Raw genomic sequence first — 14,618 nt, 5'->3', positions numbered from 1 at the left:
TAAAATGAGCTCTGACATGGAAAGTAAGCGTTTTCGGACACATGTCGACATAAAATATTTTCTTTTTTATGTGTGTGAGGAATGTTTCCTGAAAGTTTGGCCGCACCTTTTTGTAACACCCTGTATAGTCAAACTACATGTCGCTTCCAGCAGAAAGTGAAATCAACACCACTGTATTTTCTCACAACGCATACAGTCATCCACCTCTTAGAATCTCTAACTAGACTTGAAAGACAGTCCTTGTGGTTAAGAATTGCTTCAGTGTCCTGTTTGAAGCGATGCTGATCATTATTTGCTCAAATACAAAACAGAACAGAATTTTATTCCAACTTTATAAAATGAATCAATTTGTGACCGTTGAAGTTACGGTCTCTTTGGCTCTACTTCGTCCTCTTCCTGCCGTGGTCTGCACGTTGGTAGTGGCCAGGGGGTTCATCGATCGTTTTATCAGTAGCGGCCACTGTAACTTAAATTGCGCTACCGTACATTCTGCTACGTATGTCAGTTTCTGCCAACGCATGGAAAACCCTCTTGCCCGGACAGAGACTGCCCGCTCAGCTGTCTATGTGACTTCACACGATTACCTGCTTACACCGCGCAGTCTTCGCGCAAGGTAATATAACAGGAGCGATATAAGCGGTTCTTCACTCTAATCCACCCTCCTGCACAGCTCTAACGCTGCTAAGTAATTTCAGTATGTATAGTTCCACCGTAACTGTACCCTCCCTCCCGTCAGCAACGAAACTCTCATTCAGGCCTGACCCAGGCTCATCAGATGCCGACTGAGGTGTACGACCGCACGTACGTTGCTATATTCGCGACACAATCGCTGTCCGATTTTTATGTCCGCATTGGGAATATTGCACTCTTTTCACGCATCTAAATATTTTCTTAAATATTGTATTTAAACCTATGTTTTTGTTTGGTGTTTAGAAAGGAGAAAGAGGCTATCTTAGGGTTTAACGTCTCGGCGATGACGAGTTCATCAGATACAGGCCAGGAGCTCCTAATAAGGATGAAGTCGGCGGTGTCCTTTGTAAGCAACCACCCCTGAGTCAGCGTAAATTGGTTTACAGTAATCACAGAACACCTAAATCTGCATGACCGGACACATATCTGAACTGCCTTCCGACAGAATGCGAGTTCACCTTGCCAACAAGGCGCCATCTCATTCGGTAGTTACTGAGATGCAGACCTGGAGAACAGCGCGGCTAATAACATATACATCCTTCTCCTACCTCTTCAAAGAAATGGGGGGCCATTCTTACGGAATAAGTAGCTTGTGTGATATGCCCGGTGACATTCTTCTGGACATGTGTCGATGTTGTTGCTTTGAAAAGCGTGACTTCACTTTGCGAGCCTACAGTGTGCGCCAAGAGTAATGTCTACATGAAGTACTGAATCACATCAGTTGTAACCATCAGAACCTTGACTATTCTTTCAACCATGTTTGCCTGTTTGAAGGACATTGTATTGTGAAAATACAGGCGCTTTACAAGCACAGACTTCGTAACCACCAGTCTAGATTTACATGGCTTGTAACTAAAGCGCCGGTGATATGAAATGGTATTATGGTATTATTGACCAGAAGGCCACGTCTGTTATAGTTTGACCGCTTAGTGCTGGTCTTAATATCTGACGCCACGTCGGCGACGCATGCGTCGATGACGATATGACTAAATGATGAGGACAAAAGAGACACACAGTTTCCGAGCAGAAAAAAAAAACTCCCATAAAGCGGGGAATCGAACCCGGCTTCTCATGATCTAGAGGTAGTAACTGATACATCATGTAGAGTAAGCGCCATTTACTGGTATTATTGCCGATTGCGTCGTCAGGAGATTATCCCTTAATCTCGGTTTAATGAATTGCAACCGTTATTACATCCAAGCAGTCCGCGTTTATGCTCAAGAGCCTCTCCCTCCAAGCATGAATGCATATCACATAGCGACTCTCAAGAATACGACAGCCGTAAACTTAGTTCCTTGAATTTAAAAAGCTCCATAAAATGAACTGCGCTGTGGCGAAGTGACATGCGCACAGGCAGTAACAATGCAGCTTCAAGCTGAAAACGCGATACCTATCACGTCAAGTTGAATGAGTATATGTTGCAAAGATATGTATGTTAAGAACAACTCAACGAAATGTATTGAAAGAATGAAAGTTGCTTTTTTGGTCAGCGCCCAATTAATGTCTCAAAATAATTGACGGCTTCAGGATGTTAACAACTACATAAGGTGATGAACAGCAGAATTGCTGCTCACAGATGTTTGAGGTCAAATAGGGCCACTGAACGCTATGAAGAGTACAAAAAGTTGTGGAACAGCATCAGTTAATACGTCCAGGCACGCTCGCTCTGTTACGTGGCGATGCTAGCCCGATGATAATGTGGGAAAAAATTCCGTAGCTTTGGTGCCAAAAATATAAATTCATAAACAGTTTTTCTGTTCCCTGCTAACGAATTGAATAGTTTCCAGCGTCAGTCAATGCCAGCCAGTCTCTAGAGGACTATAACTCAAGAGAATCCCCAGATTATACATCTAGTGCTGAAATTTTCCACGTACCACATGACAGTCAAAAATGGTTGAAATGTCTCTGAGCACTATGGGACTTAACTTCTGAGGTCATCAGTCCCCTGGAACTTAGAACTACTTAAACCTAACTAACCTAAGGATTATTACACACATCCATGCCAGAGGCAGGATTCGAGCCTGCGACCTTAGCGCTCACACGGTTCCAGACTGTAGCACCTAGAACCGCTAGGCGACCTCCGTACAGTAGATTTGTGATCTAAGAACTCCTTGGCAGAAGAAGAAGAATCAAACGATGAGCCTATTTATGTAAATGTAGATCCCATTACATTATAAGAATTAAAAATAGCTTTAAAACAAATGAAGTTGAAGAAAACAGCAGGAAAGGAGGGATAAACACAGAATTATGGAAACATGGAGGCCCAGTACCAAATAGGAGATTTCTGAATATAATTAATAGACGTAGGAGAGAATATCAAATTCCAAGATAATGGTCAGATGCCCAAGTTATACCTACACTTAAAAAACTGTGATAGGATCAGGTATGTATTGTAGGAGTGTAAGTGTTCTGAATACAGCATGTAAAATATATACAATAATATTAAGTGTTAGGGTAGGAGTCAGCACGCTTGTTTTATCACTATAAGAAGAAAACGGGTTCAGAAAGAGATGATCCCACACATGTGCCACTTTCACGGTACTAGAAAAAAAGTTGAGATTATAGCACGATATTCTTAGAGCTTTTATTGATTACGAAGAAGCATTCCATCGAGTAAGTAGGAAAAAGTTATCGTAATCATGACGGAAAGAGGACATTCGAATCACTTAACTAATGTAAGAAAATGTGTATATAAAGATACAACAATCAGCACACTTGTCGAAAAAGGAAGGCATACTAAAAATATACATGTAAAACAAGAAATAAGGCAGTGTTATGATTTGTCTACTACCTTCTTTAGAGTTTATATAGATGATCTGACTAGTGACTGGACGTTTAAAATAAGCAAGTATTTGGATTGTACCAAATTTTTACTCTTCAGACGATGTTATTTGATGATGACCAGATTTTTTAAAGTGAAACTGTAGACGAGCTGCAAAGAATAGTATGCTATATAACAGAAGTTACGTGAGAAGTATAATTTTAAACGTTTCAGAAATAAGACATAAACAATGGGCTTAAAAGATAAATAAAATGTACAAACCAAAATAGGAATAATACTTTATTAGAATAAATAACGTGTCTAAAGTAATTATTAACATAGGTCAGCGATGATTAGGAGAAGTATTTAAAAAACCATATTTTCTGTGTTTCATCAAACACGCAGTACCACAAATAGAAGCCTAGAAACTAAAACTAGAAAAAGCACTAAGTTCTACACAGTAATGGCGGTGTCTGCTTTTCTCTGTGTATTTGGAACTTGTATGTTGACAAAAGTTGATAAAAACTGGATGCAGACTACCGAAATGAGATTCTTGAGAACATCTAAAGATTGTACTCATTTAAAATAGGTTTCAAATGAAAAAGTAAAGGAAGAACTAGCAATAAATTCTTTGGTAGAATAGATGTTTACCTACAGTTGCTATTCTCTTCGTTCGGTATCTTGGTGCTTAAGCACTTTATAGGCCATCATTTGGTTCCCAACAGAAACTGGCTCTTGAACATTAATTTAAAATTTTAGAAACTTTCTTTCAATGGAGAGTGAATAGCGATCGTTGTAAAATATTAAAATTTTGTGTACAAGTATTTGTCGCAACGGATGTTAATTTGGGTGCCAACCGGTTTTAGTCTATAATTTCGGCCCTCTTGAGGTCGTAGACTCCATGACGGCGTATGGTGGCGATGGACGGAGCAAAGTTCGTAAGAACATGGAAGTCAGCTGTCAATTGTTAAGGTGACGCCCGTGTTTTGACGGACCTTGTTCTGTCCACTGTCACAAGCCGCCAGCAAGGTGTCTACGGAATGAAGATGATCGAAACTCTAAACCAGCACCCGTTGCCAAGCAAAGTCAACATCCGTTGCGACCGAGAATGTTTTGTGAATTTTAGTCTTCAGCGGCGCTTATAAATTTGTGCCAATTCGGTTTATGAGTTTTCGATAAAACATTTTTCGCTTCATTTCATTTTTCTCCGTATACCTCTCCTGTTTCATCCGCTTGTTGTTGTAACGCTTGCTTTTGTGATTTCTTCATTCCATATCCTGAATCCTTTTGTTTTCCTGTATTTTCTTTTTTAACTGACATTTCCTTAGAAGTAGTGCTTACAATTTCTTCACTGTTATCTCGTTCCTCATTAATATTGTAGCTCCTTTCTTGTTTTTGTAAGTAAGCAGATAACCTTCTTTGATATACAACTTTTATATTCTCTTCTTGCAATAAATAAATTTTAAAAACTTCTTTATTCGTTCTTCATCGCTTTTAATTTTCTTCCATCTTGCTAGGAGGTGTATTTTTGATGTTAGGGAACAGCGATACGATGATGTATCACCTCCCCGATACACTCGTACACCTTTTACTTTCGATGACAATTTTTTTAATAACGATAGAAACTCTTAACAGTCTCCGTCCTCTTGCACGAAAAGTATACTTAAGGGAGCCTTTTGTGTACAAAAAGCATTTATTATTCTTAATTTATGAAATGTGCAAACTCTCTCAGCTTCTCTCCATTACCGTTCGAATTACATTCGCCAAATGTACCTATAACATCTTTGATTAGTATTTTACCAACCTTGGCATTCTGTTCTCCTAATAAAACAAGGTAATCTCTTTTTACAAATTTACTCATCTCTTTGTTCATCTCCTTGAAGAATCTTTCACTACTCCCTTTCTGTCTTCCTCATGGCCATATACTACAGTTACTTTCAAGTGACCTTTAAGCTTTCGTGTTAAAAAGAAATTGAAGAAGTACAAGTAATTATTGACAAACATTATATATAGTGTTATGGAAAATCATACGAAATAAATATAGCCAACGAGATCGATGAACAAGAGCGAAAGCAAAAACGAATTACTACATAAATTTTGCTCTCGCGAAGAATGAAAACAGATTATCTGTTGCCGACGAAGGTCAATTAATCAGAGGCAAATCAATAATTTCAAAGAAAATTTCGAAATTTCTATAGCCTTTATTAAAGGATGGCTTCAATGAGACTATGATGGCTTTCTTGCAGCACTATCTGTGAGTGACGTAATAGTTACCACAAATGTTATATACTACAGAAGACTATATACTAATAATTCGTAATTACACTTTCGCGGGTAGTTATTTGGTAAGATCAAGTGACCATTATGTCTTTGTTTACTAGGTGACTTACTGGTGGCTTTTCTTTACTCTGCCGTAAGAGGGCTGCTGCTGCTGCCTCGACAAGGCCGTGCTAACGTTCACACACAGCTGTAGCTGCAGGAAGCCGCACTTTTGTTAATTATTCTCGTAAAAAGGGCGGACTCCTGTGTTATTTCCAAGCTACCTGTTTCTTTGTGCGGACAAGGACATCTTGCATTCTTGTTTTCATCTTACCTTGTTCTGAATGCTTGCTTGTATTCAGCAGTGTTTCTGAAAGGTCTTTAACTCTCCTGAAAAAAGTCTTTTCTTTTGATACGCTAAAAGAATTATCGTCGGTCAAGAAAAATTTTTGTATGTTTATACACGTGTCATGAAAAATAATTTAACTATCACAATATACACTCATGTTCAGAAAGAAAAACAGAACACCTTGAACGACAAGAGATAGCTGGTTCATAGTCACAGTACGTATCTTGTGCAGAAGTGATTAGCATTTCATTCACGTCGGTACACCGTGTGCCCTGTTACCTAGTAGGCAAAGATCCACCACGGGCCCTGATAACTCGTTTCATGCGTGATGGCATCGGCGAGAATGAGGCTGCAATGGCGTCCTGTGGTATAGCTATCAGTGCTGCATTCGTCTGGCTCCAAAGTTCATCTGCGGTGGTTGGTATTGGGTCGCAGTGACGCACCAGATTTTTCACCATATCTAACACAATCTCGATTGGCGATAAATCTGGTGACCTGGCGGGCTAGGGCAAAAGGCTGAATGCTGTTACACCGAGAAGGTGCATGTCCATGTAGGATGCTGTGGCAGATTATTGTCTTGCTGAAAAGTGGCGTCTAGCGTGTTGTCCAGAAAGGGTGTGGCTATCGGCCGCAGGATATCGTTCACGTGGGTCACACTGGTCACAGTGCCCTGGGTACGCACCAACTGTGATTTGTGTTTGTACCCAGTAGCACAACACACCCTGAGGCCTTCAGTTGGTGCGATCTCTTGTGCTAATGCAGTCACTGTAAATCCGCTAGATTCGTCCAAAAACAATCCCTGATGTCATTCCTACCCTCGGTAATGTCATTCCGTACACCATTGCCGTCCAGAATGTGTCTGCAGATTCATCAAAGCTGGGTGGAGAAGAGGACGACAATCACGTAACCCATCCCGTAATAAACAGCGACGAAGTGTCATCCCTGATAGTGTTTGATGTGTTACACAGTTTCACTGTTGCGCCAGAGCCGCACCTCAGTTCTGCAATGCCTTTCGGATTAGGTGTAGATCTTCTAGGTGGGTGGTCGGAGTGATGTGACATGATCTATCTCGTCGTGCTGTGCGGCCTTCTGTGAACCATTCTGCACACGCCCGTTCTGTTGCCGAATCGCTTCGTCCCACACGAGCAGCAATTTTTCGTATGAATGCATCACAGTCTCTCATCCCAATAATGTGCCCTCATTCAAGCTCACTGATTTGACGGTGCGGTCTGAGCGCACGTCTGCAAGGCATCCTGCTCGTCTGCTCGAGTTACACACATCCATTACCTTCGGTTTATAGGAACAACGAGAGCCGAGGCACATTTTACCGTTAGGTAGGTGGTGTTGCGCCACGATGTCGACGTCGCTGTTGACCTTGAACCCGAGGTCGGACATGTTTCAAATGCTAATCATTCTTGCAGAACACACTAATGTACATGTCGTGTGGATACCGACGTCCTATCTCTAGGCGTTCAAAGTGTTGTGTTTCTCCCGAACACGAGAGTATTTCGAAAAGAATTACATGTATTCGCCTGCATCAGTGTTATCCGCAAAACGCTTCTGGGAGTCTGTATTCAGGATAGCGTGTAATTCTCTCAACGAAGCGTTCTTAATTACATATTGGCCTACGCTTGCAAAATGTCGGTCCTTTACGGTTTGTTCTATTTTTAGGAACAGTAAAAAGTCACATGGAGGCACGTGAAGCAAATATGAAGGATATAGCATCAATCCAGTATTGTTTCCGACCAAATATCACGCACAAGCAAGAAGGTGTGATTAAGAACATTATCGTGGCGCAAAAACCAGGAACTGTTCTGTCATTTGTTCGGCTGTTTTTCCGGATTGGCCCATGCAGAAGATTGTTTCAAATCGCTCTGAGCACTATGCGACTTAACTTCTGAGGTCATCAGTCCTCTAGAACATAGAACTAATTAAACGTAACTAAAATAAGGACATCGCACACATCCATGAACGAGGAAAGATTCGAACCTGCGACCGTAACGGTCGCTCGGCTCCAGACTGTAGCGCCTAGAACAGCACGGCCACTCCGGCAGGCCATGCAGAAGACTCTGAAGTTATAAGTAGCACTCATTATAAATCGTTCGATTTTGTGACAAAACTAATGATCCGCTTTGCTCAAAAATGAAGAAGACAATGAGCATAATCTGCAGATTTGATCGCACTTATCGAGCTTCTTTTAGTCTTGACAATCCAGAACGCTTGGGAACTTGACTCCGTCACAGCTTGTTTCGTAAGGTCATATTATTTTACTAATATGTTCCTTTTTATCACAAATCCACTTTTTACCACTTATCAACGTTTATCTCTTAATAATCACAGTATTCATTATAACTTAGTGTCACTCGAAATCCTCGTACCACATTTCAGACTCTCGACTTCCATCACGAAAATAATCCCATGCTCAAACCGGAAAACTCGCATTGTGGCCAAGACAATGCCCAACGAACGTCTGTGTTGTAATGATCATGTCAGCCCGCTTTATGGTACGCCTAGAAGCTGTAGCTGATGTTTTTGTAACGAAATTTTCATAATCAGATACTAAGTCATTGAGCTGAAACTTTCGTCCTTGTTTCAAATTTTCCCAGCCTTCTTCCCATCCCCCTCCCCCCTCTCACAGGCGCCATCGTTACGATGGAAATCTGCATCATTACACTGGTCTCGTTACATATAATTTAAAACTGTAATTTAAACATTATAGGAAACTGTTGATTTGTTCGGCTGTAAGTAACAGCGGAAAAACCAAAAGTTTCTCTTTCACTGATTGGAGTCCAGGCAGCGAACCCACAAAATAACAAGACATGTAGCACTTTAGAAAGACATCGATATCTGTCGTCGGAATATTACGCTCAACATGACAATGTCAATGCTCTTGTAAGCAAACAATACATGTGCTACAATGAAAACGCCGGCCGTAGTGGCCGCGCGGTTTTAGGCGCTACAGTCTGGAACCGCGCGATCGCTACGGTCGCAGGGTCGAATCCTGCCTTGGGCATGGATGTGTGTGATGTCCTTACGTTAGTCAGGTTTAAATAGTTCTACGTTCTAGGGGACTGATGACCTCAGAAGTGAAGTCCCATAGTGCTCAGAGCCATTTGAACCATTTTTTACAATGAAAACTGAGAAATATCTCACATAACAAGAATGAGATTTTGTTACTTTTCATTACTTGGCTGTTATCGACCACCATGCGTCCTGAGACAGAATCGCCAAAACCTCGACAATTTTTTGTATACTCTCGGGTGTTCAATCGCTACAGTCCTCTTCGAAAAGACAATACTTCGAAAGTACACCTTATCTGTTATCTTCAGGTAACACCTGTAGTATGCGTGTCTTAACTACATCGCGCCGTCATATTGCTCTTCGCCCTCAACGCTTCCCAGGCTATCGGGCGGCACGCCGCGTCGAGCAGAGTGGTGGAGGGATCCGATCCGACCGCCCTGAGCTGGACATGAACTCCGCTCTCTCAATACCTCCGTCACACCGTCTGGAGCGAAAAGCGCTATCGACCGACGTTGTGACGTCACCCGGCTATCCATTAAGTCCCAATCTTGACTGAGAGTGAAGCCACTATCATCCCTGATTATGCGTCAGTCAGTCGTATCTATGCAGCTTCCTTTAGAAAAGAGTTCCGTAACTATGAGTCCGAGTTAGCAGTTCCGTTTGTTCACATTTTGATGCGCCCCCTGAGTGGTGCGCAGCCGCTGAGTTTCGAGTATGTTGCGTTCGGTGCGTATCCTGTGCTCCTGTCACCTTTCTTCCTCAGTGCCTTACCGCGCATGCATAGAATACGGTCGACAACCGGCCTACAGAGCCTCGTCGTCCTAATAGCACATAGTTTTTGGAAATGGACGCAAAGCGCATGTAATGCTACACCCAACCAAGACTCTGCTGATTTTGTTCCATACTTTGCCGGTGTGTGGTAGGTATATCAATATGTTATCCTATTCGTCGTGTTCCATTTCCTGGGTCTGTGCCTTCTGCTTGAAGTTCTATCGGATTCTTGTCTTGCCTTACTTGTTTATCTTCAAGACGTCAAGGTGGCTGAGCTCCCTTTGTAGATGTTCTTCTTCCGATATTGCATACCCCCTGTGAATCAGCGCACGCTACACACTATCACGATGTGAAGCATGATGCCTGCTATCGAAATATAGTGTCCCGAAAACTTCTGCATCCGGATGGACTCCTGAAATGAAAACAACAGTTTATTAGCCGGGAATGCTTAACATCACTCATCACGACAAATCACGGACGTGTTGCTTGAGAAATACCATAACGAAATTCCGCCTGCTGGTGCGAGTTAAAATGGAAACGAACGACAGGCGCAAAAATTTGTAGTGTACCATCGACGGTATTGGATGACCCAGACATTTACATCCCGTTTCCGATATTACCGCGGCGCGGACCGGCAAGTGCGCATGTCCTCCGTTTTAGTGTCCATCCGCGCGTCGAGCCGCATGCAGAAATAGCGCGCTCCCGGCCCCCAGTGACGTCGTAAAGCAGCGGTGGGTGGGGGGGATTCCCGCTGGCGCATGCGCTCCCGCCGCCAGCGCGTCTGTGAACCCCCGTCCCGACTGTCGTATTTCACCGGCCGCGTGGCGCCGAGGCGCGCATTTCAATCCCCCGCTCCCTGCCCCTTTCCATCGTCGCTCACCTACCGCCACCAACTCCCACCCCCTCCGCACCAGCCATTTGCGCTCGTCTCGCCCCGCCCAGGCACTTCAGTGAGACGCAGACGGCGAGCGAGCCGGGCAGCAGGTATTTTTTTCGCGTCCCGCCCTTCTTTGCTCGGCGATAAGTCCTGAGTAGCCGTGACTTATGGGCCGTGAGGCCGCGTCCAGAACCCGATCGGATTTTCGCAGCGCCGGTCGCCGGCTGCCGAGGCTGAGCTACCAGCTGGTCAGATTGCGGCGATTCTGCCCACCTAAGATTAAATTCTTTCTGCTGATCTCGATCAAGGCATCAGTTTCACGACACGTATCATCCTTACAGGGCTGTATAAAGCGACAAACTCTTCAGTAACTGAAGAGTGGAAATATCGAACGTTCCAGGTGCCAAATTTCATATTTCTTGTTGTTGTTGTTGTGGTCTTCAGGTCTTCAGTCCTGAGACTGCTTTGATGCAACTCTCCATGCTACTCTATTCTGTGCAAGCATCTTCATCTTCCAGTACCTACTGCAGCCTACATCTTTCTGAATATGCTTAGTGTATTCATCTCTTGGTCCCCCTATACGATTTTTACCCTCCACGCTGCACTCCAGTACTAAATTGATGACCCGTCGATGTCTCAGAACATGTCCTACCAACCGATCCCTTCTTCTAGTCAAGTTGTACCACAAGCTTCTCTTATCTTCAGTTCTATTCAATACCTCCTCATTAGTTATATGATCTACCCATCTAATCTTCATCATTCTTCTGTAGCACCAAATTTCGAAAGTTTCTATTCTCTTCTTGTCTAAACTATTTATCGTCCACGTTTCACTTCCATACATGGCTACGCTCCATACAAATACTTTCAGAAACGACTTACTGACATCTAAATCTATACTCGATGTTAACAAATTTTTCTTCTTCAGAAACGATTTCCGTGCCATTGCCAGTCTACATTTTATATCCTCTCTACTTCGACCATCATCAGTTATTTTGCTCCCGAAATAGCAAAACTCCTTTAGCACTTTACGTGTCTCATTTCCTAATCTAATTCCCTCAGCATCACCCGACTTACTTCGACTACATTCCATTATCCTCGTTTTGCTTTTGTTGATGTTCATCTTATACCCTTCTTTCAAGACAATGTCCATTCCGTTCATGCGCTCTCCCAAGTCCCTTGCTGTCTCTGACAGAATTACAATGTCATCAGCGAACCTCAAAGTTTTTATTTCTTCTCCATGGATTTTAATATCTACTCCACACTTTTCTTTTGTTTCCTTTTCTTAGGAGAATAAAAAAATTATTTATTTTCCTTCAGAACTTATTTACACATACAAAAAATTGAGTAGGTGTTCTAATATCACAGAACTATGCTCCTCAACTTGTCACTACGAAAAATAACGAGAAAAATTAGATAACAGATAGTTTATTAGAAAGGGAGCTGACTTGATCTAAGAGCCTGTAAGGAAGTTTTCGTTTCAACTGCTATTAATACCGAGCCACTCCGTTGTATTAGCGACAATACAAGCATATAAATACAATTCCAACTTGTTAACTAGTAGAACTGCAGTCAATGAAAAGCTTTTCTTACAGTTTTTCCTCTTTTTAACAAGAGAGTAAGGAAATGAAACTGAAGAAAAAATTCTTTCTTTAATGATTTCTGTTTCTCATACAACTCAGTTCTTCGGATCAGAGGCGTCATAGTTTACTGTGGAAGTCCCGTGCTGTTGAGGAAGAAACGTCAACATCGTTATTTAGTCTTTCTGTTTCGGGATTGACAAAGGTGGCTCCTCATTTGGATGGAATACGGCACGACTTACATGAGCTACCACGTTTCCTCTTTTGGATACATTCATATTTTTCCATTCTTATTTTTTAGACTATGAATTTTTACTGGCTGTTAGAGACGGATGAGTGTTACACACTTTGATCGTAGTACACGTCGAGGTCTTACACTCCTGCATCGACAACAGTGTTTCTGCAGCATCTTTAATATCATTGGAGTTTTGTAGCCTTGCTTCGTAGTTGTAACTGAGACAACAATATTGTCTAAATCTGCAGAACAAATGCGTTGTTTGCCTCTATTCGTTTCTCTATATTATAAAATTAATTTTTTAGTAGTCTTTTTTAAACTTACTTTCCTTCTTCCATTACCAAGATGTTTTATTGGTATTATAATACACCTAATATCCGGGGTATAGCTACTGGCTGTTGGTGGGGCTAACAGGTTATAAAATATCACTCCTTAGGAATGAAATCTATATCTCAAAACAACCCGTCTGGTGGTTGGGCGCAGTGGAGGGGGCGGGGGTGAGTTGGGGTTGGGGGGGTGGAAGGCAGAGGTATCAATAATTAATAAAACGGTCCGATCTTTTCAACATAGAGTCTAAGTTCACATGTAACCAAAAGATGGAAGAAGAGAGAGGATAACGTTTATTACTTTACGAAGAGGGATGATTTAATTCGTTGGCTAGCAACGGATAACGACTTGATTAATGCTTTTAAGTGACCAGGGCAGTCCACTTATAATGCTACTACTAGTAATAATCAGGAATAGGGACAACTTTACTGTGCCACTGCCTAATGGAGAGAGCTGCTAATAACTCAGACTGAAAAACTGGTAAAGCTGAGTTGTACGTAAAATAAAAGTTTGATTTTACTAAGAACTTCCACAAGGAGTTCATTATTTGACAAAAGCATGTTTCACAGAACGTTTAACAAACAGAGAAATAAATGAAAGTGGTCCCCACTAATAATGATAAGAGCAGTTTAGTAAGCTCTCAAAGACATTGCATATTCCTTTAAAAACGTGTTCGCTGACAGTACCTTACGCAATTATGGAGTCGGGATGAGCACGTGGTAGCGCTTGGTGGCGTCACGCAACTTACTGTCAGTCTTTCCTTCGTGTATCAAAGATGCTACACTCAAAAAATTGCTGCAATAGTGTTACAGTCTCACTGCGACGTGCTCGACAGAGACGGAAACTCCGCAAGAAAGACATTCAGCTATTCACGAAGGTAACTAACCACAATTCGGTCCACACAATTTAGCGAAATTTGTCATATATACAGATGGTGGAGAGATTTCGGAAATGCAGCTCTGTTCATTTAGTAAGACGCAGGAGCCTACAAAGTGTCTGAAGGACACGTGATTGGTCACTAATAAAGAACGAAAACCCAAGTTTACGTCCCGCATCTCAAGGGTGGTAAACATTATCCTTACGATCCTAGGATAAATATGCTTAGAATGGTATGCTCCGATTAGTTAACCACACCACAGAGACGTATAGAGAGTCCAAAGAACATGTGCTTAGCCATGAACGAACAAAGAACGAAGAAAGAAGAAGTATTTTGACAAAAAATGGTGCAAGAATTTGATCGCTACACGCAGATCAAATAAATGAACGACTCATTAATGGTTGAAATTCATTCTGTAGGATCCCTAATAAAAACACACGTGGACATTAGCTCGCTACAAGGCACAACTTCCCAAGTTTCCCATACTCACAAAATACCAAAATATCGCTCTTGCGCAAATCTTATGACATATTACTCAACCTCGACCGTCACCTACATTATAAAGCAGTAGTGGGAGAAACGACTGTGCGGAAGAGGCTTGCCACACCCTCGCCAACTTAAGGGTGACCATTGCTTACCACTGCACCTGACTGCTGGTACTGCTAACCCATCAGTCCACGCACTAGTATCAAAAACACTGGCTAGATTTAGTTAGAAAAATGGCACCGACAAGAAGATACGTTAAATTCATTCTATCATTCATTCAGATTTATACATAGGATTGAGAAATAGAGAAATATTCCTAATACCCTTTAGAAAAAGGGAAAACAAAGAAACGCACTGACTCTTCTTCATCGTCGAGGGCAGGTACTAT

This window comes from Schistocerca gregaria, chromosome 4 (genome assembly GCF_023897955.1).
Source record: "Schistocerca gregaria isolate iqSchGreg1 chromosome 4, iqSchGreg1.2, whole genome shotgun sequence".
NCBI lineage: Eukaryota > Metazoa > Arthropoda > Insecta > Orthoptera > Acrididae > Schistocerca > Schistocerca gregaria.
This window is presented reverse-complemented; position numbering follows the sequence as displayed.